General features: G+C 47.9%; 2 protein-coding genes across 9 annotated transcripts in view; one reads left to right on the forward strand and one right to left on the reverse strand.

The window, feature by feature from the left end:
• Positions 1-27756, reverse strand: part of LOC135909729 (vasopressin V1a receptor-like) — a 295126-nt gene that overhangs the window by 264310 nt on the left and 3060 nt on the right. The gene's annotated exons all lie outside the window — the stretch shown is intronic.
• The window catches only part of Hr51 (Hormone receptor 51), a 57853-nt gene that overhangs the window by 5811 nt on the left and 24286 nt on the right, over positions 1-27756 (forward strand). The gene's annotated exons all lie outside the window — the stretch shown is intronic.

The raw sequence follows: 27756 nt of genomic DNA on the forward strand, positions 1-27756 counted from the left end.
CGATGGCCAATCGCAAATTTTTGCAGAAAAACTGTTAGATCGCCGAAATCTCAGCGCACAAGTGTTTCTGCGTTTCTACCTCTTTCCCAATGTAGGGTGGTAGCAGAGAGGATTTTTACTTCCGGATAACCTTCCCGCCTTCTGCATCTCATTTATTTCTCTCTCTCTTTCTCTATTCCAAAATTACTTTTGCAGAAATCTGAAATTCTGTAGAAGACTCACGCAAAGTCCCTATCCATTTAATGTGGCAGAGTATTGCAAATGTATACACTTTCAGTGTCCTATCAAAGGAAATGCCGCAGTTCAAAACCAGTTGTACTGGTTCTGGAATCAGACCTGCAGTGTGAACACTGCATTTGTTCTGTTCTGTTATACGTCGGCGTCTTTGCAGAGATCGAGGTAGAGAGTGCCCCGGTTACTCCGTTTATTTATGTTCTACTGCCAAAATAAGAGTCCCTTTCAACATTTAATAAATTAATAATAAAAGAGATAGTAAAATTAACCGTAAGATTACAATTCTCTTGGACCAACGGATGCAGACTAGAAGTGTATACCGCATTTGGTTAGCGAAATGGACAGACGTTGTCGAGTGACTACTGCCTCATCGCCGACGTACCTCTGTCTTGAGGTCAACCAAGAGACTTAGCAATACGGCAGATGGAACCCTATGTAATCGATAACCCAAATACAAGGCGCTCGAAGCAATGAACTAAAGAAATAAAAGTGCGGAAGATAAGTTTGAACTAACTGAGAAATTACCATTTTGCACAATGATTATGCGTGTGTATGGCTGGCGTGGCTTGTTTTTTCGTCTCGTCTTTTGTCCCTCCCTGATTCACGGCTGTTTCGAAGACTTCGGAAAGCCATTGTTACTGCTCTGTTCGTCAAACACCTTCCGTATTAGACAATATCCGTTCCGTAATATACAACGGAATGCTTAGGACCATATCGACTTGATTTCGTTTACTATTGTTTCACATAGGCTATATCGTTCACTCCATTTCATTATATTAATCTTCTTTCTGTCCACTTCTACAGCACGAAATTGGGCAAGTTGGTGGTGAGTTATCTTGCAATTGGCTGAGTATAACTGCGAATCATGTCAATTCATACAGCTGATTTATTCTATTATTCCTTCAGTTGTAACCCATCGCTGTTCGTAATTATTATTAATCATTATATCAACCGATGTCATGTGCTTTGGATCGAGCTATTTGTGCAATATGTTCCCGGTGCAGTAGTTCTCGCTGGGCGACGTGTAACTATCAAAATTCACAACAAATGTTTACGCAAATAATTCGCACATGGCAGCGATGTCAAAGACGCCTCGATTCTGTTAGTTGAGGGGGAACCGGCGAGGTACAATACATGCAAACTCTCATTCCCCATGTAATGTGCAGAAATGAATGTAAATGATAGCGGGGTGAAGGCCTGTTCCTACTGAACTGCAATAACGGGCGTAAGCCAATTAAAAAAAAATTGAGTAGTGTTTGCCAATTTGTGAAAATTTGTCAATGGTAGGGTTTGGCGTATTGTATAAAAAGATACCAACTGGAAGAATAACTTGCTAACACGGCAACGCCTGGCATCCTAAGAGTTATAAGGCCCCAGCCGCACTCAACGCCTCCATTTGGCTCACGTCGAAGCCGTCGTTTCAATCCGCGTCGAACGCGCGTAACACGCCAAGGCAGCTCGCGATATCACGGTGTACAAGTGCGGGCGGCGCGCAACAGTCGACAATAACGACCGTCGTAACAAAAAGAAAAAAAAGAGAAAAATGTCAGAAAGAAATAAAAGGAACACATCGGGACGAGGAAATAAAAGCGGTGCGCAACGGATGCCCAGCCTAACGCGCCCGCTCTCCACCCGTACACTTGAGCGACACCCGTTCCCACGCAGACCTGTCGTGGTCGCCTCGCCGGTGCGCACCCGGGCGCGCACGGACGCCGCCGTCGCGCGCGTTGCTATTAACGCCGCGCCATTTGACGCTAGCGCATATGCTCTCCGTGTTGTGTGCGGGCGGCGCGACATTCGTGACAAAGCGGGCGGCCAGCTTCCGAGTGAGACAGAAGAGAGAGACAGAGAAAGCAAAAGTTTGAGTGCATACATTCCAGGCCTCGCTAAACACCCGTGCAGCGTTATGGAAGCTACACGTATACAGTTGCCGGCAGAATATCAGCGGGACGTACACACGCACATCGCTGTCTGTAACTACACGAATCCTTTGCAATTTGGGTGATCGCCTTGTATGTAGCGGCGTAAACTTTGGTGATCAAATGTGCACCGGCCATTTCACTCGCCTCAACATGGACTTATATTCACGAGGCTTTTCCGACCGAAAGAAGATGGGCCGACTCCGCAAACCTTTTGTTTTTAAGAGGTGTTTGGAATGCCTGCTTCGTTAATAATTTGACCAGCATGACAATTGGCAGTAACATATTCTTACGAAGTACCTGGCCATTGTGGAATCAGTGGCAATGATACCGCCGATAACGCTATACTCGCACATCACATGAAGAAGAGCACAGCGTTTCGATTCCCCTTTCGAGGACAGACGCCGCAAGGCAGCTTCGACACCTGGCACGCGGTCCCTCACTGACCGAGTGGAACTCGCCAAACTTAAGAAAGACTTGCACGACTACATCGATTAAACACCTCACTGCAACTCCGACCTCCATTCGGTCTTCATCGACGTGAAGCTACGCTTCGCTGTCGCCTTTGGTTAGGAGTTGCCTTCACAAAGGCATACTCTACTCTAATTGGAGCGACCGACAGTGCAGCATGCGAGGTCTGCGACACCGAAGAAAATATCGATCACCTGCTGTGCCACTGTCCACGATATGCCCCAGAAAGACAAGAACTTGCTAACGCTCTCCAAAAACTGGACAATCGGCCGTTTTCCATGCAGGTGCTGCTGGAACACCGCCCCCATCGCTCGTCGGCCCACAAAGCGGTGAAGGCACTTTTGTGCTTCTTGAGGACGACGGGCTTGTGTGAACGTCTGTGACAATTAGTGCAATTACTATTAGCCCACACGCGTCATTGAACTCACCGCTAATTTCCTTCTCTCCTCTATCTCCTTGTCACCTCTGCTTTACCATTCCCCCGGTGTAGGGTAGCCAACCGGACGTTATTCTGGTTAACCTCCCTGCCTTCTGCTTTTCTCTTTCCTTCCTTCCTATTCTTACGAAGAGTTCTAGCATAAGAACTTCTTTGTGATTACGAGTCTCCTTTTCTCTAGCCAGCCACTTTCGCGGAAGGCGACTCTCCATACGAAGAGCTGTTTATCGCGCAGCACGCTCCGCGAACGGCACCCCGTAACACTAGTTTGCGTGCACACCGTCCAGCACCAGACCTTTCTGGTGCGCAGCACGCCTCACCAGATCACCATGTGCGTTGCAGCTATGGCGCTTTGGGGTGCAAGAAATGACGTGCCACACTGCAATGGTGGTGCAAGCCAGCTATACAACGCCTTGCAGGCCCACTCTGGGGCACACTCTGCAGTGTATACCTGAACATTCTGGTTCGCATAGCTGCTGTAACCAGATTCTATTCGGTATGCACAGCAGCTAGTTCGACACCACTCGCGTGTTCCCCCCTGGAAACACCCAAGGGATAGAGATTTGGCGTTATTGGTATAGACGACATAGGCATAGGCACTCGCCAATCACTGCAGAATTGTGGATGGGGAGGGAAAAAACGATTCGCTTCTTTGCGCTGAATGTCAACAGGAAGCACCGAACATCAGTGGTTGCACGCATCAGCCAGCACCAGACCACTCTGACAGGAAGCGAGGCAAACGTTGCGCATATTTGGTGTTTACAACAGAAAACACCAGAGCACAGGAGACAGATCTTGTAAATCATTTAGCTGGGCGAATGCTGCACGCTATTGGCGCCGCTCTCTTCGGCGCCCCGAACCTGTCAACTTTCCAGCGTGTCGCCGTCGCGCGGCGACGCGTGTACGCGCCCTTGTGAGCGGCAGCAGCGAGCAGACGTCGCGTGTCTGCCCGTCTCAATGGGCGCCTAACGAGCGAGCGTCGCGCCGCGATTCAAGGCGCCTCTGCCGCGTCAAAGGCCCCGCCGATGTGCGTCGTGCGCCCGCGCAAAAGGTGCGAGCGCACACGCGCGCAGACGCGGGTTGGGGGAGGGGGGGGGGGGAGTGAACAGCGCGGTGACGCGCGGGGAGCGAGAAAGAGGAGCGAGTCATTTGGCTGGGCGCGGCCTTGTTAGCGGCCTTTTCGTTTGGGACAATTTTATAGTGACTTCGGCGCTCAGGAGCCACCGCTTGTCGTGTGTGGCGTCGGTCGCCGAGTGGCCGCCTCAAAAAGTGAATTCACCGCTCCCGCCTCTGCTGTCTTCCCTGTCTCTTTTCTTCTTTCATATTTAGAAGTGGTGAAATGTCTTACCAGTCAATTGAAGCGTGTACTTAGCGAGTATGTGCAGCGTTACAAAAGCAAGGAAGTTAAGCGCAAATTTTACGCTGGCGTTCGTAAGCGTTTGCATGGTGCCCGCATGCATGCATGTAGCGCGGCTCCAGGACACTATAGGCGCGTAATGCCTGTCAGCTCTGTAAAGTAAGTCGGAAATCATAGCTGCTCAGTGCTGGTAGAGTTCATACAGCGGCAATAAATCTGTGCAGCATGCCACACGTGGTATCGACGCGCCTGACAGCATTCATATCTTTGTACTCGTATATACCTTAGCATTCGTTGTTCATGGTAGTCAAAATTTATCCGGAGTCCCCTACTACGGCGTGCCTCATAATCAGGTAGTTGCTCTGGCACGTAAAACCCCAGAATTTATCTCAGCGTTCGTAGTTGTTTTGAGAGAAAGAGAGAGAGAGAGAAACGAAAAGGGAAAGGTAGGGAAGTTAATCAAGAACGTAAACGACTGGCTACCCTACACTTGGGGAAGGGCAAAGAGGAAGAATAGATAAGGGGAGAGAAGAAAAATAATGACGCTCAACGACGTGCTCTACAAGTTAAACTCAGCCTATTAGATAATAGAGCGCTCTCAGAGGGAAAGCTCTTGGGACCATGGCCTCTGCACTCTTGCATGCGAAAGGCTACAAAATACCTTCTGCACTTCTTGAAGGCTACTGGACTGTACGAGAGCTTGTGACAGTAGACATTCCTCTGCGACTGACTTTGGGAATGACTAATTGCTTTGAAGTTATTACCACACCCATACATCGAACTCAGAAACACTGTTTAAGGTAAAAAATAATAGAATTGCACGCGTTTCCGAAAGGAAAAAAAAAGAAAGAAACGGGACGCGGCAGGAGGCAAAGTGATATGGTAGCGCCGGCATGGCCGTATTCGTTGTAAGTTCCTGGGCTGTGCCGCGAGCAGTAGTAATGATTTAAAGCGATATGATCACTTGCATACATTGAAAGACATTGCTTGTGTCCCTGCCAGAGCAAGAGCTGTTGAGTTTGTCAGCAGCAAAGCCAGAATGTGATGCGAGAGATGTGTCCATCTTGATGCCGATTTCTGGCGGGGCCGTTTTCCACACGCTCTTAGGCTCTTGCTTGTGTTTGTAACAAGGATTAATTAGAATTTCAATAAGTTTGTTCCTATGTTAAAACACCTCCGCTCCGCAACCTGAAGTTCAGGTGGCTCAACGCAGTGAGATGTTAAAACACCTAAAATCCACAACGACCAGCTCCATACATATCACATTTCACATCGTAAAGCGTGCGCCTTGAAAGAACGAATTAACTGGTCAATCGGTGAATTTTTTTTCAATAACAACTTACAGACTGAAACGTTGTTTTGCTGTCAGACGTATGAAATGCTGCATGGAACTTATATTACTGTAGGGGTGGGCAAATATTGGAAGTTTCGAACACGAATCGAATATTACACACTGACTATTCGTACTCGTAAATGACTATTCGATATTTTCGAATATCGAAACTAACCAAATATTTCGCAACAACCGACTGTTAAAATCTGATTACGGTTCTTCGTCTGCTAAACAAAGTATCACAAGTTTTCACAAATGAGATAACAAATGTTTTCGAAGCTATGCTGAAACAAAAAAATGGAGAACACTTAAGATCGCCTTTAAGAGTGGAACACGATAGCATTCAAAGACCCCTGACTGCTTCTTACGCTTCCTGGCAACTGCAGCGTCATCATCATCATCAGCCTATTTTATGTCCACTGCAGGGCGAAGGCCTCTCCCTGCGATCTCCAATTACCCCTGTCCTGCGCCAACCGATTCCAACTAGCGCCCGCGAATTTCTTAATTTAATCGCCCCACCTAGTTTTCTGCAGTCCTCGACTGCGCTTCCCTTCTCTTGGCACCCATTATGTAACCCTAATGGTCCACCGGTTATCTAACCTGCGCATTACATGACCTGCCCAGCTCCATTTATTTTTCTCTTAATATCAATTAGAATATCGGTTATACCCGTTGCTCTCTGATCCCGAACCACTCTTTCTGTCTCTTAACGTTATGCCTAGCATTCTTCGTTCCATCGCTCTTTGCGCGGTACTGCAGAGTATGTAACCGCGATGTTTACCGGGAAACACTCGCGGCGAACGCTATGCAGGAAGGCAGGCTTTCTGGTAGAAACGCGGCCTCTTGCCCGGGCCACAATGCGGCGGAGGCGAGTGCCATCTGGAAGTGTTTCAAGGAAGCGGGCGTGCCGCTCCATGGACTCCGAGATGTTTACGCGCCAGCGTGGGCAAATGGCGGACGCCGTCTCCGGTCTATGGGTTGTAGAAACACTGGAAAAGGGGTTTGTTTAGGTTTTCGCTTAACAGAATTATGTTCTCTCGTATATTCATATTACAGCCCGAGAGCTATCATGCCTATAGGTTGTGTGTAAGTTGTAGTTTACGATTTTTGCATGTATTTTAGCTTGAGAAATTCCATTTGTTCAGTCAATTCCTTGTATTACATGGAAGGCCTGGGTATGCGTGGTTCGAAAAACTTTTTGCCGAAACGACGTCCGACGCTAGATTTTCTGTGACACCAGCTCCTTAACGCTATCGTGTTAAAATGTGCCATGCAAGCTTTGTTTCCTGTTTCGCAGTGGCAGCCTACACGACAGCCTGTGATTTTCTGCTTGTAGTCTGTAATTTAATGTTTCTTGCAGTCTAATCATGAAGCAGTTTTATCTTTTTATGCTGCACCACTGATGTTTCCCTTGCAACGCTCCCTTTCACATACATGTACCTACGTCGTACAAGTCTTTCAGGGGCTCTTTTCTTTTTCCACGCCTTATCTTTTTTTTTTTCAAGAACCATTTATTTAGTGCTTTTGGAAAACTCATACGGAAGTCATTTTTGGAAAGCTTGTTTTCAACGACGCTTTAAAGATGTTGATCAAGAGTATATTCGTGCGGTTATTTTAGTGACAATCAGTCATCTTGTACATAAAACTGATACTAACTGTCCGTGATAGTTATAGCTGTCTTTCTTTCACTAGTCAGTACAAGCGTGGTACCTAGTTATGCCGAAATAAATATTCATGCTGTAAATATATGCGTCTGCGTTTGACTATTCGATATTCGATTCGATATTCGATACTTGCTATTCGCATTCGATTCGTATACGGAAAAGTTTATATTCGCTCACCTCTAACATTATGTGATTATTACGCCCAGCACACATGTGCTGGATCGCGGACGTTGGGCAATTCCCTCGGCACCATTGGCAGGCACCCACTAACGGAGGATGGTATTCTGGGCCCATGGCCTGACAGTGCATGCTGGAATATGGACAAAAATAAAGGCGCTGTTGAAGTTCCTGCATGACACAAAACTAGACGAGCGGCTCTAGTAGGGCCGATGTCGAATGCACATTAGCATTTATTCCTTCTCCTGTCCTCGTAATCATCCATTCCAATATTTTCGCTCCTAGCTTTTCCCTCTTCCCCAGTGAAGAGTATAATAGCAGACCAGAGCACACCAGCTCAGGTCGAGCTCTCTGCCTTACCTGACAACAAATGTTCTCTCTTGATATCCGATACAATAACGAGCCTCAAATATAATCATCTTGTTAAAAATCCTTGTATTCAATGATCAGAGACAGTCACTGAAACGAGTGGTACGTGCAAGACGCCCGCTGTTGCTCGGCAAGCCGTGCAACACACCGCTTCTCCCGATATTTAGCGTTAGGCAGCTGACAAGCGCGCGGTTTCAACACGCACACAGGACGTGTCGAGTTGTCGCGCCTTTATTCGGAAGCGGTTGTATAGCCGCGCTGCGCCTTCAGGACACGTCACCGAAGGCGACGCGCACAATGCAGCCATTAACGGCGAAACCATGGAGCGCGCGCGTCAAACACAATCTGGGCTCGTGTCTCGTGCTCGATTGTTTGCCCTCTTCCACCTCCGTCGTCTCGTTTCTGATCTTTAGCACAAGTAGTCGTGTACAGAAGAGAATGCGTGCCCTTACTCACGCACGAAAATGCGTGAGAAACAACGCCAAGTATGTGCTGTCGAGTCTTCTTAAGGTGACTGCATTTCTTTTCTCTTGCCACCAACTGCGATGTTAGTTTGTACCCAACAAGTCCAAGCGGCCATCATTTTCATTCATTCAATCATTCCCTCTGTTGACTACTCGTTTCTTGTTCTTTTCTACCGCTCTTTTCTTTTTCTTTTCGTGTGTATGTGTGTGTGGCGGGCCCACAGTTCGATGTAAGAAGTACTGTGAATATTCAACTTCAGTCTTTCCTTACTTCGAAGGTATCAAGTTAGCTTAGCACGTCTATGTTAACAAAGCAAGCTCGACAATTCGCCATCTTTACTGCGCCGGAGCCTTCACCAGGTCATTTTTGATCGGTTTCGCCCGGTTATACAAACTCTGGCGATCAATGTGGACATAATAACGAAAGCACAAAGGTTGGCGTCTCACTGACGAGAATGTGAAGTACCGAAAGGCCGCGCCGGACATTGATCCGATGACCTCACTTAAACATTCAATAGAGCGACAGGTGGTCGCCACTACCGATTACTACTACTACCATGCCACCTGCATGGAAAGGAAAAGACAGAGAAATGGTGGTTATTTAGGGTTAGCATCACGTCCACACAACGCACGATAAACATTGCAAGGTCATTTGCAAGGTTAAGTTCATCTGGGTGCGGACTCCCCTCGCTCTCCATCTTTTCTTCATCCTCCTCATGCTGATTGGCGTCCCGCCGCGGTATGCTTAGTGACTGTGGCGCTGCGCTGTTAAACACGAGGTCGCAGGCTCGAATCCCGGCGTCGGTGCGGCCGCATTTAGACTGGGGACGAGGCGCTAAGGAGAAAAATAAGTTGAGCTATACATTAGTAAATCGCCCGTCTGCAATACCAGAGTCTTACCGTGAGAGGAGGGTTAATAAGCAAGAAAAGACGGGTGGCGTTGCTGCCTATACATAGAAGTTCCCACAACAGCAAGCTGTGCCATCGTGTGTTCGGACGGCGTTGGCTCGGGACCCATTAATGGGTTATCGGTGGAGATGTGCCACGTCGTGTTTCAAAGTAGCCAAAGACTGATCTCAGCAAGTGTCGAGAACCTTTACCGCGCTACAACGGCCCAATTACGAGAAAAGTGCGTTAATGTCCGTGACGTCACGCTGACGCAGCGGCGCTTCAATTTCAGCGCGCGAAATTCACTAAATTAAAGTTTATGGGGGGGGGGGGGGAGGGGGAGCGCGCGCGTCACCCAGTCCGGCCGCAATATGGCCTTCATTTTCTCTCCTAGTAATCGGTAATGAAAGAATACTATTTTAGGAAAGAAGATTAAATTAACGAGAGAAAATAAGGAATATGCTTCATCAGTCTAAAGAGATTTTTTTTTTTTTTTCTCTTTTGCGTCCCTTCAACGAAGTGCTGCCCCGTCTTATACCGTTGCGGTGGCACGACGGCTATGGTGTTTCGCTGCTGAGCACGATTTCACGGGTTCTACTCCAGGGCGCGGCGGCCGCATTTCGAAGGGGGCGAAATGCAATATCGCTGCTGTTCAGTGCCTTTGGTGCATCGTTAAAGAACGCCGTGAGGTGAAAATTAATCCGCACACAGCGTCTCTCATGGCCCCTGCGTTGCTTTGTGACACCCGTCAATCAATCAATCAATCAATCAATCAATCAATCAATCAATCAATCAATCAATCAATCAATCAATCAATCAATCAATCGAGTAGCTGCCCCGTCTTCGCGAAATGTGCGCGCAAGTGCACGGTAACCTACATTCTAAAAACGATTTCAGCCTTTGGGGTGAATATTTGCCACACAACGGTATTCGTCGTCTGTCTTGCCCGCATTTCCTGTCTTTCACACGGCGGGCACGGTACTTCCAAGTCACGAACGGCATGCACGTTAGCCGCGCGACAGATCATTCTCGACAAGAACGCGCGCAGCGTTTTCAATAAAGAAAACGCAAGCAAGACAGACGACGATTATTGTTGCGTGGCAGATGTAGACCCCAAAGGGTGCAACGGTTTTTAGAGTGCGCATAAGCGCACTTTGCACGGTAGCCCTTATGTACGTCGCCGCCCAGAGCCCTATACGGGCACACAACGAGCGCATGGCAGGTGCACCCAATGTTCGTTCGCGTATCTCTCCTCTGCTTTTTGTTTTTGTTTTCCAGCTGGTATCGCGAGGTCGCTTTTTAGTGCGCGCAGCTACGTCTTCGTATACGAGCTTGTCGCGGCTCCGCCAATGGCCGTCAGTCTTCGGCATGGTTGCATTGTGGCACCGCTACACGACGTCTGGAGGGAAGAAAGGGGCCATCAATCTCTCGCGCTTCAAAGCGCGTGCCACGGTGGGCGTTCGGCCTATTATTCTCCTCATCCCTGCGCGCGCGTGCCTACATGTGCGCTTTCGCTGGCCTGGAACGCGTGCTTCGTGGGCGCTCGCTCTCTGGCGCGTATGTATACGCTTCGCAGGCCTCTTGCAGTATGCGTCGGCGAAAACAGCGACAGAACAAGCTTGCGCCCCCGCAACAGCATGTGTATCCGTGACAGCATACAACAATTAACATCTTTTCTTGTCCTCCTTGCTTTTTTCGATACTTTTCATGTTACTTATTTCCCTTTGCCGAATGCACTCCTCGTTTGTCCGGTATCCAGATACACGCGTCAGTAGCAGCTTCGTATTCGAAAAAAATTTTTTCCCATTCCTTTCTAATTTATCTACCCGTAGTGCAAGCACGCACAAAGACGCAGAACGTCGTTCTATTTTGGTTTTATTTTTTTAGCAAGTGCGCGATACTGCTGCTCCGTTTTCGCCTCATTATTATTCTTATTTCTTTCTCTGCTTTCTTACGTTATATTTCTTTTTCGCACTGCCTACGGCAGAATCGAAATGTTTTCTTAACGTTTATATAATATACACTCCCGTTCGCAGAATCCACACATGAACTGTGATGGGTTGAGAGTTGCTAAATAGCGCGAGCTCAAACGCTTTCTTTTTTTTTTTTTCTTCGCGGCTCGGTGGTTGCGGGCTCGCTTTCGAAGGCGCGCGAGACGTCGACCTTTGTCGCCGGAACGCTGAAACCGCGCGGGAGTAAATTACGCGCCCACAATAGAGCGCGCCCCTGCCATGCATATACCGCGTGCAACAGCCAGGGCGACTGACGGCGCCAAAGGACGTAAAAACGCAGAGTGAGAGAATGAAGGAAAACGGTGGCAATTGTCGATCGCGAACGCGGGTCGCAAAGCGACGCGTAGACAGCCGCGTGCGAAACACGTGTTCGAGCAGCGCGGGTCTTTGTGCGTGTATGTATAAATCTATGTATAAACATAGGGAATTCGCGCGAAACCACTCTTGGTGGTATACAGCGATAAAGAATCGCTGTGCGTTATTTACCGCGTGGTCATGCGTGTGTGCCGTTTATAAGGGTGATATATAGCGTTCTCCCGCTTATAGTGTGTATGCAGACCTTCAGCGCATGCAGCGGGGCGTGTGTGGCGAGCTTATTTCGTTGAACAAATACGCGAGCCGTAATTCACGTTGGAACGAGAAGCGTACGTCAAACGACGCGGATATGACGCGTGTACCTAAGCGCTTGTTACACTGAAATGTTAATTAGAAGAGCGGGATGTTTGATTGGAGCGAGAGAGAAAAGGATAAGGAAAATTAATTTGAGAGAAGCCAGATAGGACGGGCGCGTTCCATATAGTACGATGTGGAACGAGAAGGAAGGAAATGTAGAAGTTGACTATATACAGACTCGGTCTATAGTTGACCTTACCCTGCGTGTGCTGGTGGGAAAAGGAACGAAAGAGAGAGACAATAGGCAGGAGCTCAGAAAGTTGCGTGTACTAAAGTAGGCGCAGCATACGTATATACTGTACGAGTGCTAAACGAAAATTTCGGCTTTGCAGTCAAACACTGCCGGAGTAATGGGTACTATATAGTGCATGGAATTTCACTTGGGTTAATTAGGCACGCGGCTTAGTTATTGGGTTTCAGCGCGCACGTGTGTGTGCGCCCGCAGACCTAGTCGTCCGTGTTCACGCGCAAGCTGGCCGCAGCTAAAAGGCGCGCGGAGTACAGAGGGAGAACGCCGCCTTCGGTGCCATAAGTCCATCTCCGCACATTGTGCAACCGTCGAGAACCGCACGCGTCGCAGAACTCGGACAGATGGCACATATATACACGCACGCTTTGGCCGACTACAGCGCGCAGACACGCACAAACTTCGAGTCTCCCCCGACCCTGCAGAGGATAATGCCGCATGCTCGTCACTTATCCTTCTTCTCTCATATTGCTCCGACCGCTTGTCATGCATGCATGCGATGCGGCGCGGAGTCACGGGAGGAGGAGGAGAAAAGAGGAGGGGGGCGCAGACGAAACTCAAAAAGGAAGCGACCGCCGCAAGGCGACGCGGGTCTGTGTCGGCGTTTCCTTTGGCGGCGCTTTGCTTCTTACACATCGACTCTTTGGAGCCAGTTATACAACACGTGCGCGTGTACACACACCTTCTCGACGGCGGCAAGGAAATATATAGGCTCCGTCTGATTCCTGAACGACAGCCTGTACACGTCGCAGTTCGTTCGATTAAAAGAAGAAGCGCGTGCTTTGGGCCAGAACGCGAGCGGCTCGTGTCCGCAGCTATGCTCGCGCGTCCGCTTGCATCGGAGAACGAACGAGACAGGAAAACGGTCAAAAGAACTCGTGAAGGAAAGGACGACTGGGGCGGAGGAGCTGTACGGACGGGATAGCGACGGGCAAAAGCCAAGATCGGCACTGCACAACGAGAAAAGCGTGGTGTACGCGCGCGGCTAACGTCGACACAGGCCGTCTTTGGAATATGGGATGAAGAGGCCCGTCTCGTCATTCAATTATCGCCGCTCGCTCGCGACCGCTTCGCTCGCGCCGCAGCTGTGACGCGCGGCACGCCGTCGCGGCAGCGTCCGTCCCAACTTGCGAAATGTTTAACGAGTGATTTCACGTCACCTGTCGCGCTTTAAGCTCGCCGGTACGTGGTGTCGGAGAATAATAATAATAATAATAATATTTGGGGTTTTACGTGCCAAAACCACTTTCTGATTATGAGGCACGCCGTAGTGGAGGACTCCGGAAATTTTGACCACCTGGGGTTCTTTAACGTGCACCTAAATCTACGTGATGTCGGAGAGGCTGCAGCATAGCTGCCGTAGTATGCTACGCATGCATACCGTACTATACAGGGGGTCTCAGCAAACACTTTCGATTTTTATTTTATTTTTCTTATTATTATTATTGGCTGGGGCAGAGAGCACAATTTTAGTCCATGAGCTGGTCTGCTCGAAGAGGCGGACGTTTTTTGCAGAAATAAAATAATATGCATAATCGACTAATTAACAAAAAAATGTCTAATGAAGTTTCTGACCAATTACTTTGTGGCACATATTGCAATTTACAAATTCCAGCGGGTGAGACTACAATGCATATTCACTAGAAACTAATTGTGTGGATGGCGCCATTTGCGGGATATGCGCCATCAAACTAGTGGCGAAAGTGCAGGTTCCACTTAATTTCTTAACAGAACCTCCTTTCATGCACTAAAGCACAAAAGTAACTGGAGCGCCAATGCATTTCTCTGCAAAGTTCTGGAATCAATAGCTTGAAAGTGGTGTCATCCTGAGAATTCGCTCCAAGTGTATCCGCCTTGCGAACTCGCCGGCTAAAAATCTGTAAATTGCAATATGCACCATAAGGTAATTAGTTATAACATTATTACTGATTTTTTGTTAATTAGTCGATTATGCATTCAAGTTCCTTGTGCATGTTCGCCTCTTCGAGTGGACCAGCTCACGGGCTGCATAATTGTGCAATCCGTCACAGGCAATTCTTGAAAAATATTGTGAGCGTTCGCAGAAACGCCCGGTCCATTAAATCAAGTTTCCCATTGACGTAACTTGTTCTATATTTGATTCCCACCCGCGACTCTTCGCCGTGGTATTCGTCTCCGCCTAGCGTTCCACAGCCTGTCTGCATGCGAAACAATTTACGCAATGCCAGAACACCGGAAACGTGGCAGCAGATGACGATGATGACAGTGACAACGGTGGCGATTATGATGGTGATGATAATAGCCACGGTGACAAGCAATGTCCTTAGATTATATAGCTTCCGTCTGAACGCTTAGGAGCGGACTGGGCCACCTTGCTGATTCCGGCCACGCTTTGGCGCTTGGCAGTCCCAGCCATGAAGCGAACTTTCTACTATGAATAAGGTATAGCTTATTTTATTAAAACACCTAAGTATATAAACGCACCGGAGAGTTTTAAAGAACGAGTTTAATTGGACGTATGTGCGAGGCGCCCCGTTTCCAAGGGGATGCTCATGCATATCATCATCGTCCTCTTCGTATATCCGAACCGATTCAGTGGCGGTCATTTGGCACTAATACCAGGTGTTTTTCAGGAGAACTTCAGTTTGGCCTAGTTGGTGTTTACTGCATATCGTATTGATTGCAAATAAATACGGGGACAGCGGGAGAGACCGTGTTGTTTATGTGTTCTCTCCCGCTGTCCCCGTCTTTATTTGCGGTCAATATAATATCCAGGTGTTTTTGTTTAGCCGAACCAAATTTTTCTTTAAAACTGTCTGTGGCAGATGGCACAATTTTGACTCTTGAGCTAAATTACTCCATGAGCCGGCCAATACTCCTACAAAAAATCAAAATGCGAAGTTCATTAATTAACATAAGTCTAATAATTACATTTCTTCATTAATTACCTGACTCATATTTCAATTTACGAATAGTAGCCGGTGAGTGCGCAAGGCGTATCCACTTAGAACGAATTTTCAGAACTGCACCAGTTTCGAGATATTAATTTTCAAAGTGTACGACGAAGTGCACTGGCGTTCTAGTTACTCTTGTGGTTCTGAAAATGCATAAAACAGCGTTTACATAAAAAAAAAGAAGCGAAACAGTGCATTTTGAACGCGTGTTTGACGGCCCAAATCTCGAAACCGGTGGCATCCTCTGAATTCGTTCTAAGTCAATATGCCTTCCAAACTCACTAGCTACAATTCGTACATTGAAATATGTGTCCTAGAGTAATTAATGAAAATGGTAATTAGTCTAATTACGGCAATCAGTCAGTTAGGCATTTTGATTTCCGGTATATGTAATGGCCACTTCATTCAGTGATGAAGCTGAATGGTTAGAATGGTGCTATCTGTCACAGGCAATTCTGACAAAATTTGGGCACCTAAAAAAAAAAACTATGTAGTATATGCTGCTGCCGTGCGATTGTGCGAAGGGGCCGGTGTTGTTTGAGTTTGGCAAATAGTGAACACGCCACGTTACTTCGTGATGACTGTAGAAACCATTGCGATTTGGACTCAATAAAGACATCTTTCTTTCTTTTTTTGCTCTCCATCTGCATAGAAATATTGGAGGCATGTAACGGCAGCGCATCATTTCTCTACTCGACAGACGACTTTCAAGAGCTTGTATAATTAGTCTTACTATATAATGCAAGAGAGGGAGGGAGGGAGGGAGGGAGGGAGGGAGGGAGGGAGGGAGGGAGGGAGGGAGGGAGGGAGGGAGGTTAACCAGAGGCGAGTTTCCGGTTTGCCACGCTGAGTTGGAGGATATAGGGGTTGGAAAGAGGGCAAACAGAGAGAGAGAGAGAGAGACAGAAAGAGAGAGGGGTAACAGAAAAGGCGTTCCCATCACAGGCGTTCACACAGGCCGGTCGATCTGAAGAAGAGCAGTAGCGCTCGCGCGGCATTCTGATGCGGTGTCAAGTCTCGTCGGTGTTGCAAAATTCTTTCTTCCGACAGAGGCTACAGTCGTGCAACTGCTTCACCACGACAGAAAGCGATTGTATCTGCACACTGTATACAGTGTTTAATGGAAACCATCCATTACCTCATTCCAGGCATAGAGTTTCGTACAATAATTGCTAGCGGGAACTCTGGCGCTAGTGTCTAAGGGAGCTGCAAGCGAGGAGGTTCAGTCAGCATCGGAATCATGCGTAATACATGGATTTGCCTAAACCTCGTCTATCTGGTTTCAAACAGCTTCTGTGACTTTGCGACTCGTCATATTCAACAAGGTAATGCGTTATAAATGATTAAATAAACATTAACAAGGTTGTCCGACGGCAGAATTCGAACACAGAAGCCCGATATGGAAACCACGTCGCCACGCACGCATGCGTCGACAAGCGGCATAAAAGGCATGCGTAAATTTTCTCGCGGGCAACCCAGCGCGCTGAGACCCTCGGCGCGATTCGATTTGGCCACCTCGACAGGCTGAACCGCTGCAATTAGTAGCGCTTATCGGTGTTCACGCAGTCTTTTGCATTTAGAAAAAGTATAGATTGTCTTCAAATTTAGCACTGTGAAGGTAGATAAAGCATAATAAACAAAGCCGCAAGAACGTCTCAAGCCACAAGCAATGGGGTTTCACGTGCCAAAACCACGATCTGTTTATGAGGCATCCATGGCGTAGTGGGGGACTCCGGAAATTTTGACCACCTGGAGCTCTTTAAGGTGCACCTATTTAAGTACACGGGTGTTTTCGCATTTCGCCCCATCGAAATACGGTCGCCGTGGCAGGGATTCGATCCCAAGACCTCGATCGTGCTTAGCAGCCCAACACCACAGCTACTAAGCAACCACGGCAGGTAAAGCCACAAGTACGAAGAATCGACAAATCCTTATAATAACCACCTTGGCTCAACGATCGTAACGCCAGAGTAGGAAATTATTAAAGCAAGTACTTTCAGTGTATGTATGCATATGTAAATGCAGGTTTCTATAGCGCCTCATTTCGGGCTCCCTCGACAGCATCAACAACTGATTAAGTGTCTGTTGGTGACATTGAACCCGGGTCCCCCGACCTAAGAGCCACATACCATGCATACCCGGCCGCGGAGGATACGTTCTCACGTATATAAGATGGATGGATGGATGGAGTAACTTTATAGAAAGGTCTTGCGAGCTACGGGGCGCAGGACGCACGCCTTTCCACCGAGCGGCCGTGGTATAGACACAGGTTTTACACGCAGGCGTAAGTCCATGTATGAACAAGCATGACGCGTGTACTCCCGGTGGACGAATACACGTAGTTGCGTATGCTTCCCAGCCGAGCTTGTTGTATATATATATATATATATATATATATATATATATATATATATATATATATATATATATATATATATATATATATATACACACATACACACATGGCGAAAACGAGGCCACATCACGGCTGCGGGGCGCGACAATCACCAGTAAATGCAGCGCTAATTTCGCCTGGTGACAGTATTTCACTTTCGCCACTCGTGACAGCTGACGCGACAGACTTTTGTCTCGCCCCGTGCATGCATGCGGGCCACGTCGACTCCAGTGTATACACCCCCGCGTCTGCACGCGCACATACACACACGCCTGCTTTCGTGCGACGAGGCACGCGGGCTGAATGCGCGTGTCGCGTTTCGAGAACAAGAGGCTGCTCGGGTCAGATTGAAAGAAGAGCCGGGCCGGTATATAGGAAACAAAGGCCAAGAAACGAACCCGTTTGAAGCACGCACCTCGAGGACTTGTCTAATTGCGCCGCAGCAGCGGTGCCGTTTACGCGCGAAATTCGCTAAGGCAGCGCGGGGGCCGCCGTCTCGATCACGCGCCAGTTTGTTGCATGCCGTCAACGCGTTCGCGGCCAACGCGTGTCAAGCTGGCGGTGAACGTATACGTGCCTATATACACAGACGTGTGTGGTATAGTACATACAAACGTTTCTGCTTGTAGATGAAAGAGGGCACACAATACAATGGTCTGACGTATCGAATATTATAGTACACATTTACATTTTCAAACGAAACCAGACACGAACATTTGAAAAGATAAAACCACACAAAACAAAAACTCAGTGCATTCATGCTACAGATGTCGTACGACGTAATATGGTTAAATGAGCGACTGTAATGCAATAGCGCAATTTAACAGGGTCGATCGAATCACCCGCGCGTCTTTGAATGCGCTGTCTCTGCAAGATCGCGCGCGCTATATATATATGCAGCACTTGGATACACGAAGCCCACAGAAGGCGTGTATAGTGCACCGGCTATCGGGATTGACCAATTAACGTTTTTTATTGCATACGCCTTTAATTGCGCAACTTTCGGCTCGGAGATCGGCCCGCTTTCGCTTGCTTCGACGCCAAGAACAAAGGCTGCATGTATACGAATGTCGATCGAGCCCGATGTATATATACATCGGGCTCGATGTATATTTTTTGATGTATGTAAAATTTTTGAGTGTTCGCAGAAGCACCCGGTATGTATACATACCGGGTGCTTCTGCGAACACTCAAAAATTTTCACAGCTTGCGTGTGGGAGATAGCACAATTCTAGACCATTAGCTGGTCTACTCGAAGAGGCGAACATTAACTGCATAAAAAAACTGAAATACATAATCAACTAATTAACAAAAATCACTACTTAAGTTTTTGAGCAAATTACTTTATGACACACATTACAATTTAAAAATTCAAGCCGGGGAGTTCGAAACGCGGATCCACTTGGAATGAATTTTCGGGATGACACCAGTTTCGAGATATTAATTCCCGAACTTTGCGCAGAAATGCATCGGCGTTCCAGTTACTTTTGTGCTTCAATGCACAAAACGACGTTTGTTTAAGAAATTAAGTAGAACGACAGTGCATATTTACTGCAAGTTTGACGGCGCATATCTCGTAAATGGTGTCATCCACACAATTCTTTTCAAGTGGATATATGCCTTGCAGTCTCGCCCGCTAAAATTTGTAAATTGTCATGTGTGCCCTAAGCTAATTAGTTTAAAACTACATTAGTTAATTTTGTTAGTTGGTCGCTTATGCATTTCGATTTTTTGTGCAAGTAATGTCTGCCTCTTCGAGTAGACCAGCTCGTAGAATTGGGCTATCTGCCACAGACACCTTTTTTTTTTAATTTTGAAAGTGTTCGCTGAAACACCCCATATGTATACATGCTGAAGGCATGACACAATATTTTCTAACGTGCACCATCAATCCACTTTCCGTTCTCATCACCTCTATACAGTCATTGGCTTGTGCATGGTTCGCACACCGCCGCTATCACTGAGACTGCTCACTCTGCCCACCGCTTGACAAGAAAAGAAGAATGGCAAATGAAATGTTACAAAATATCGGACCCAGATAGATATACAGCTGGTCAAATAGGTGATTTGTAAAACAAGCTGACTAATGCAAGAGGATCGCGCGCCTACAGTGATCATACGTGACAGAGGCTAAGGAAATGTTGAAGCTAAGAAAACGCCCCTCCCGGCTGTTCGCGCTTCGCTGCATGGCGCCGCTGCGCAGTTGTTCTCCGAAGCCGCATAGCGGGAACGTATACCGGCCATGCCGGTTTCGCAGCGTAGCGCTCTTTAGCGTCGCGAAATACGATTGACGGGCCAAAAATAACCGCATGTCCAGTGTGTTACAATGAACATGCTACAACGTTCAGTGTGCTACAATGCAAAAAATGTAGGATGTCGTGGAAATACTCTTGCACCGTTTTCCGAAGGCTATAGGAAACGAAAGAAGTTGTGGCAGATAAGGATTTTAATTCTATATATATCGTTTTACTTTCCAAAATCGCCCTTATACGAGTAGTATGCGAAAACACTAATTGCAGACACCTGACACAATTGACACAATTGCAGAAGCAGTGCGGCACAGCTGATCCCCTCGCACGTGTCATCTTACTTCGTACAACTAAACTGGACGTATAGTCACATTAATATATTTACTTGCGCTTGAGTTGTTCGTATATACAGCAGGTAGATGTTATTTGTAGCCAGTGGTGATGTTGTTTACATGTGTACTAACAGCAAAATCTGCCGACCAGCAGTGAGCAGCACTTATATAACCGAAAACCTTTGTGAATTCGGCTTCTGTTTCCTTATGACTTGAGCCTTTGGGCACAATATAAACTGAAGCAGTAAGGTATGCCTCTGATCTTGAATGCATGTGGCGTTTCTTTGAGGTAAAGCAGCATCACCGCGAACGCTATTGCTACGTTCAACCAGAGACAGTCCCCTGCTCTGCGTTGAATTCTGTTGGAAGGAAATCCATTCAGAAGAAAGAACACATTAGCGCTCCGAGAGATTTGCCTCGGCCTCGGCCTGGGTTATAACATGCGCGAAAAACCAATCAAATAAGGTTACTTTTCTCCGGTACATGTGCAGCCCACGATTGGTCACAGCCGCGGTGAGAGTCTTGTCACGCGCTGGTTTCAATCATGAGGCTGCAGCCTAACGACCGCCAATGAATAAACGCTCTTACATAAGACAATTCTTGTGATTACATCCGGTGCTCTTCATCACTTGATATCGGTCCCCAGGCGCAAGCGTAACAAATGAGCTAGTGTATAAATAACTAAACTCCGGCCGATTTCATCAAGTTTCTTTTTTTTTCTTTTGTAAGGGCCTTTTATCATCGATTACATTTTATTAACTTCCTTAATAGCATGTCAGTCATGAGGATTTAATGGTGGCTCTCCTTACGAACCACTTTAGCGTACAAAGACATTCGTGTATTACACCACTTCTATAATCTGTCGCAGTGCACCACCCATCTCTTTAGGAAATGTAACGAAATTTCTAACGGATGATACGGTCATACTCGTAAAAAACTGTAGTCCTACGCGCGGTCGCCCCTTTTGTAGTCTCTTTTAATAAAAATCTATAGCGGCAACTGATCGGGCTCAAATTTTAGCGACGTGTCTTTCACGCGCGCCGCCAAAAGAATGATCAAGTACGAGCCAGGTCATAGGAGAGGGAGGGGAGGGAGGGGCGATGACGAAGACGGCGAGTCGCCCTTTCCAGCCCCACGTTTCGTCATCATCCCAAGGTGGCAGCAGCAGAACCAGATGAGTCCCGGCTCGGTATCTAAAGGCTAGCACCGGCGGCCTCCGCTTCGTCGTCCATCGCAGCTGCGCGGGGATGCGACGTGTAGGAACCGAGCAATGCATCAAATTCGAGGCAGCGAACGGCGTCTCTCGTGCTTGCGCCTTGCCCGCGCGCTATTGGAGATTGACAGACAGCGCGTCGGGATCGCGTTTTTGGAAGGCCAGGGGGCGTTGTGCCTGGCACTCTCCTCCAGCGTCCAATCTCGACTTCCCTAACCTCCCCTCACGGCTTCCCTCTGGCCTCCCGCGGGAAAATCAAGCAGCCAAAAAACAGCGCAGCGCGAGTCGATCACGGGGGGTAAAAAAAAGAAAGGAGCGATGGCGTCGGGGCTTGCGACGACGGGAGAGATTGCACTTCTCGCGCGTGCAGGCAGCCCCACTTCGCGTCCTTCTTGAATGCGGCGGGGAAGGAGCAGCGTCTGCATCTCCTGGATGATGGTGGTTGTCGTGTGAGCGGTGTGGTGGCAGCCAGCACGCTCGCACCCCCCCCCCCCCACCTTTGCCTCTCTCAATACGCCCTCCCTTGCCTCTTTCAATCCCCCCCCCCACCTCCCCTTGCCAGGGCGCAATTCCCCGACACAGGAGCAAGACAAATGGGGCGGAGCGCGACGGTGGCCGGCGCGAACTGTGATTGGCGGCGGAGAGGAGAGACCGGAGGAGTTCTTTGGCGCCGCCACTTGCCCTGACGGGCGACGGGAGAGAGTACATTAACTTAGCCACGCCCTTATTTTTCCCTCCTCCTCTGCTTTATGGGTGGTGGTGCTGGCTGCGATGGTGAGTGGTGGTGGTGGGTGCCCCCGCCGCCATCAGGCTTTCCATCCGTGAGCGCGACTGCAGTGGAAGTCAAGCTCGTTGTTGTGCGTGAAAGACGACTCGACAGGCAGCGCGCTGCCAGTTCGAAAGCGACTGCTCCCCTCCCAGCCTGCTTCCTTTCCGTAGTTACGTGCAGTGTTTGCTAGGCTTGGTTGAGGTGCACTGGGGTGGCTTGAAGTGAGATCATGTACCAACGCCGGCGCCGCTGCCTGCAAGATGTTCCTGGTAGCCTATTTTCTCAGAGTTTAGCGCGAGCTGTCTCGAAGAAAAGAAAACAGAAACGCTCTTGTGAGCAGATAATTGGTTATAAACATTCGCGGTACTAAACTGCGCGAGATGGTGCTCTTTTGAATAGTGCAGGGCGGGTAATGGCAATCACAGGGTTTAGGTGATTGGAGCAGCGGAAGCTTCCTTTCACGACTTCTTTCGCACTGCTTTTATTTTATTTCATTTTTCACATTTCACGCATTCCATGATAACGTTAAAACCGTAACTCGTAACTTCAGTTCTGTGGATGACTAAAACCAAGAACCTTTATTTCCGTCGAGCAGTAGAAGCTGTCAGTACTTTCATAATTTCAAACCAGTAATTTCCCGGTTTAAACAAGCAATTTCATGAGCTCAAACATATAAATCATATAATTTGGCTTTAATCATTTCTAATATAAGCTTCTATCATTTTCATCTGCATACACGCCGTAAAAAATATAACAACACTAAATGCGTACATACATATGTGTGCCCTTTCAGGGTGTGTTTCGTATGTACATATCCCGGCTTATCATAGCACATTACGGCCAGGCTTACTGATCTAGTTTTCATCTATCAGCTCTCACTGCACTGAATAAACGGTTTGATTAGACTTTCGCGCGGTGCGTGCGGACATACATACATACATACATACATACATGCATACATGCATACATACATACATACATACATACATACATACATACATACATACATACATACATACATACATACATACATACATACATACATACATACATACATACATACATACATACATACATACATACATACATACATACATACATACATACATACATACATACATACATACATACATACATACATACATACATACATACATACATACATACATACATACATACATACATACATACATACATACATACATACATACATACATACATACATACATACATACATACATACATACATACATACATACATACATACATACATATCAAGTATTCTTTCTGGCTACGTTTCTCAGCAGGTAAACAGGGTGATAGCTGTGACAGGCGACGCAAAAACTACATTAAATACACTTTAGCAGCTATCGCTATCAAATTCTCAAGCAAAATAGTTCTGTGCGCTTTAGCGGGTCATAAATAACGCACTGTTCTCAACTATGGCTTCTCTCATCGCTGGTGCAGTATACGATCTCCCTGTCGTGATAGAGCAAAACATTTTTACAGCCACGAGGCTAGCGGTGTTAGCATTGTAACAAATCAGCAACCTTAAGGGTGTAAATGATTTTTTTTAAGCGCACATAATATATACGCTCGTCATATGCAGGAAGCCATATGCAGCCGAGAAAAACACGAGGTGGGGAGGGCTTGACGATTCTTTTCAGTGGACTGTTCAACCTTTTGAAGACGAAATTTGTGATCTTCGCATAAGTGCACGAGACGACTCTGTCGCTGGTGGGAGGCATAGCCCACAGCCTGCGGGTGGCGACGCACAGCCGCTCGTGAGAATCACGAGAAGGAATCTCCAGGCTCGATTCGTGCGAGCCTCGGCGTCAGGGAGCGTCCGCCCGGATCGATACAGGCGCCCCTCTCCCGCCCCCGGCTTCTTTCTCTCGGTGCGGGGACGTTGCACTGGCTCGATCTGCCCCGGCGAGAAGCAAGTGGCAGCCATTCTGTCTTCCTCCCGCCGTGATGCTCCCCGCAAACGCCGACCGACTCCTCGGAGCGGAAGGCGCCCATTTTTCAGCTTGCGCCTCTTCGCACGCGCTATATACACTCGACGCAGCTGACCGTTGCTGGCGCTGTGGATAAAGCTGGCGCGTTTGTTTCCTCGGAGTGACCGCGGACGCGAGTGGATTTTCTCGCGGTCTCTGTAGCTCTTGGCCCTCTCTTCTCTTGCGTAGCTATTCTCGCTGGTTTCAAGTCGACCATGCTCATCTGTCATGCCTGCCCAGATCGGCGCAACTGTTGCAGAACTTGTATGGCTTTGCCCTTGTCTCTCTACATGTCTGCGACAGCGAGTTTAGTTGAGAGTGAGCGGTGTAGAAGTGCCGCCACAAGCTGCTTTTAAACCCTTGGCTGGTAGATTGTGGTGGCGAATATTAACGTCTAGTAGTTTTACCGTGCGAAGTTTAGATCCCGGTGTCTTGCGCTGCGGAGGCCGAGGTCGCGGGTTCCGCGGCGGCTGCATGCCGATGGAGCCCCGAAACACACACACGCACGTACATATATATATATATATATATATATATATATATATATATATATATATATATATATATATATATATATATATATATATAATGATGGAGAACAAACGAAAATGACATTAAGGACAGCATCGGAGAAGTTATCTGTTGATCGCAATTGAATTCCCTAAATGATTAATAAATGGAAATTATTGTAGATGAAAAAACTGGCCGCCAGTAGGATACGAACCCACATCTGCGCATCATCCGTGCGATGCTCATACCAACTGAGCCACCACGGCGCCTTTCTCCCTTCCACTTTCAGGGATATTTATGTTTAGATAACATAAAAATAAACGAGTGTGTGTGTGTGTGTGTGTGTGTGTGTGTGTGTGTGTGTGTGCGTGCGTGCGTGCGTGCGTGCGTGCGTGCGTGCGTGCGTGCGTGCGTGCGTGCGTGCGTGCGTGCGTGCGCAGATTTGCAAATGGAAGAAAGAAAGCAAAGAACGCAATAAATTCTGTTCTTTCGCGTGACGAAATTAAATTGAGTTCTGCGATTTTACGTGCCAACACATTGTGACAAAATGAACAACAATGTGCTGCGCAAGAGGCGGACACCTTCCAAACAACGTCTTTTCGCCGAATCCACAGCCAACAACGACGCGTGCCTGGGAGAATAAGCACCGGAGTCAGTACAACGACACTGCGGGTGGCGATCCGTCTTTATACTTTCCGCAGACCACATATCTGTTGCGCAATTAAGAAAGGCGCCTTGCCTCGACCGAGCGTCTTTTGTTGAGAACCACAGACCGGGTCACTATAATAGTGACCTACGGCCAAGTGGCATTGTCCCGCGAGAAATCAGGGAATAAAAGCAGCACCATCCTCCTTACGGATAACGAGGCCTTTTCCGCTCGTATAGCCACAACGAGGCAACGGTGCTCCCGCATATAAGCTTAAGGAATCGCTGTGCACATCACGTTGCATGCGGCACGGCGCCCGCTGCAAAGGAGGACGATGTGCCTGTCTTATTATGCAATCTTTTCAAAGCGAACGCGGCCGGCGTCCGTTCTCAGTCGGGAAAAGAAACTCCATGTGCGACGGAAGCCCCCCGATTGTGTGCGCATAGCTGCGCAGCTTTCAATGAACAGCTTCACGCCTTCGGCCACGTTAACACGATGCACGGATGGAGGACGCGTGATTGCATGTTTGGAAGGGGGAGAAAAAAATAAACGCAGAAAGCGTGTCGCTTTTGTTGTGTTCTATATAGTAGTCCAAATATGATCATCCACAGCTCTTACGTGTGCAGAGAAACGAAGACATGGGATGCCTCTATCAATGCGATCGAGTGCTGTGAGGCGTATGGGCGATATTGTTGAGGCGCCTTCCCGTGAGAGGCAGTTACAGCGTTGTACTTTTAACAGCGGAGTTGTTCTGAGTCGAGCATTCGCCGTCCGTTGTCCGGTGTCACGCAGGGCGGCAGGGGGGAGAGCGCGTGCCATGGGAGGGGGGAGGAGGGAAGTATAGGAGCAGGTGTTTCGCCGGCGCGCGCCCTTCCGCTCCATGGATTCCGCTCGACGCGGGCGGCCGCGGGAGTTCGCACGGGAGCGGCAGCGCCGACGTCGCGCAAATCCCGAGCTTTGAAAACCAGAAGCGCAAGCAATGCGCCAGCGGAGGGAAGCCGCTACCGCCTAGCATCGAGAACGGGAAGCGCAAGTCAAGCGCCGCTGGAGGCAGGCCAACCCCCACTTTCGAAAGAAGGCAAGCCAAGCCAAGCGCCAGCAGAGGCAAGCTAACCTAGAGCTAAGGAGGCCGAGCAGAGACGCGTCAGCGCAGAGAGATTCCTCCCACGGAGAGTGCCGATGGAAGAGAGAGTTCCTCGACCGTAACTGCTGCCACAGCTGTAAGGTGGGTGATAGACTGTGGTTTGATTGCAACCTCACGCAACTGAAGAGTGTGCACAATCCGGAACCGAAGCTCGAATCTACAGAAAAACGACGACAACGAGACAAAAGACTTTCACGAAAATCGCGCTAAACACGACTTCAAGCTTGAGAAAACAACCACCAGCTTCGCTGTTTTGACAGCTTTCACTGCGTGGAATTGGCTTTACTTTTCTCTCTTCCTTTCCACTTCAAAATCACTTTCCCTCGCCTCACATTGAAACCAGGTTTTTCAGGAAAGCCTAGAAGCAAATGTTTGAGAGAGATTATCTCTGATAGCTCACTTCGGCGCGAGAGCTTAGTTGAAGAACGAGTTAAGAACGTTGAACATTCTTTTACTTCTTGGGGAAATGGATGTCTTAGTCGCTGTACCCCAAGAACTTCCCATAGCATGGTTGCTATTGCTAACGGCCCTCACGTAACACTTTAAAGGATTCCATCTATGAACATATATCAAGGCGGCTAAGCGATGGCACAGCCGAACTTGACAACGACAGCTCCGCAGGCACTATGAGGCTTACTTAAGTTATGAGTGACGTATCTAGAAGACTGACTGGAACCCAAGCGTCGCGTCACATCACGGTTATGGTTTTCGCGGTCCTCGGAAGGTGCGCGTGAAGTGTGCAGTAGACCACGTGATCGAATGATACAGCCCTACCCTTTCGTTTGTTTCTGGCTTTGTATACCGCAGGTATTCAGAAGTAAGTGCAGTCGATAGTTCTGACAACCGTTCAATTAGGTTCTTCTCACCCCGCACAATTAAGATCGAGACCATATAAATGTACTTCTCACTGTAAACACCTGAACCACTTAGCGAGAGAAGTGAGCTATCGCGACTAAGAGTTCCTAGGAACTTTCTGTGCCAGGAACACACCAATGCTACTATAGATGAGATCTGATCACATCTAGAGACAACACTTACCTTGCCTAAACCTACTCTAGTAACTTTGTGACAGACCGACGCCAGTTGTTATTGCTATAGGTGGTCTCACGACAACCAGAGTATTAAGCATCACATATGACCGATAGTCCTTATTTACTGAGCGGGTATTGTGCACCATCACGGCTGATTCAGTATATAACATATTGTTACGTGCCTTGCTCGATGGTAACTATTACGATGGTAACAATTACATCGATGGTAATTTGTTAGTTCGTGCTAACCAGTTTAAATATCTAGGTGTTACAGTTACACATAATCTGACATGG

Source organism: Dermacentor albipictus, chromosome 1 (assembly GCF_038994185.2).
Source record: "Dermacentor albipictus isolate Rhodes 1998 colony chromosome 1, USDA_Dalb.pri_finalv2, whole genome shotgun sequence".
NCBI lineage: Eukaryota > Metazoa > Arthropoda > Arachnida > Ixodida > Ixodidae > Dermacentor > Dermacentor albipictus.